Genomic DNA, 1,132 nt, shown 5'->3' on the forward strand with positions numbered 1-1,132 from the left:
GCCCGCCGGGCCGGGGGCGCAGCCTGGACCCCGCCCGCCCCAGTCCCCGCCCCGGGGGTACCTGCCTCCGCCCTGGGGGGCTCCGTTCGCCGCCCTCGGGGGAGGGCGGGGATGCCGGTGTCCGCGGGAGGATGGGGACGCCTGGGCCGTTTGGGGCGGGGAGTGTGCCCGCTAGGGCTGGGACTGAGAGGTGCGGTCCTCGCCAACGCGCCCCCCTCCCGCCGCTGTGGGCCCCAAACTTCGTCCTCTGCCCGGGCCTTGCACCCTCGGGCGATCGCAGCAATTTGGGGGTGGGGGATGCCTCAGGAGCTGTGTCTACCCTGATCACGAGGAAGAGGGAGCAGTGACATTCAGCCACTGCGGACAGGGCACCGCGGAGGCATCCTTGGGTGGGAGTGGGGATGTCAGACGCGGGCTGGAGGGGAAAGCTGCCCCTCAAGACGCACTCTGCCGGCCTACAAGAAGCTGGAGAGCTCTGAGCTGCGTTCTGAATGTTTCTAAGGCGGTGCAGCCGGATGGCAGAGGTGATGAGGGGCGGGGGGAGTCAGCGAAGACTGCTGGGGGGCCCTTCCCCCTCTCCTCTAGCCAGCGCTCGAAGGAAGGCTGATGGTGAAGTTCGGTTTTCCAGGCTTCCCCTGGGCCCCCCGAGTTCCTGAGGCCCATATGAGGGAGGCTGGGGGCTCCTCTGGCCGCCCAGGGGAGGCCACTCCGACGCTGCCCACATGCCTCCCAGCGCCCTCCAGACTCTGAAGAGTTCTTCCCGGAGGTGGTGGGATGCTGACAGAGGAAACTTCAGAAAATAGGAAAAGTGGGCTCTGTAAAAGAAATGGCTTTTACAGACTTTGAGTACTAAGTTTCCTTTCCCAGGCGCCATTTCTTTGGGAGGGGGAGGAGAACTATGGCTTTGTAAAAGAACCGAGTTTCAGGCATGGTGGCCTGGATGGAAAACCACCTGTTGACTCTAGTCTGTCCCTGCAGTAAGGGCGGACATAGGCCCTGAGGGGGTGATGCAAGGTGCCAGGAAGAGAAGGTCCAAAGCTTCCTGACCTGGTTGACTCCAGCATCCCTATACCACTGACACTGCAGCAGCATCTTGGACTTCCCATTAGAAACCACTGTGCAAACTAGGTAG

General features: G+C 63.1%; 1 protein-coding gene across 1 annotated transcript in view; it reads right to left on the reverse strand.

Annotated features, from left to right (window-relative positions):
• The window catches only part of KAT6B (lysine acetyltransferase 6B), a 165,777-nt gene extending 165,616 nt beyond the window's left edge, over positions 1 to 161 (reverse strand). Inside the window, exon 1 of the mRNA XM_025049354.1 lies at positions 62 to 161. The gene's annotated coding sequence lies outside the window, so the exon portion shown is untranslated. The remainder of the gene's footprint in view (positions 1 to 61) is intronic.
• Between the last annotated feature and the right edge of the window lie 971 nt (positions 162 to 1,132).

This window comes from Pteropus alecto, unplaced genomic scaffold (genome assembly GCF_000325575.1).
Source record: "Pteropus alecto unplaced genomic scaffold, ASM32557v1 scaffold155, whole genome shotgun sequence".
Lineage (NCBI taxonomy): Eukaryota > Metazoa > Chordata > Mammalia > Chiroptera > Pteropodidae > Pteropus > Pteropus alecto.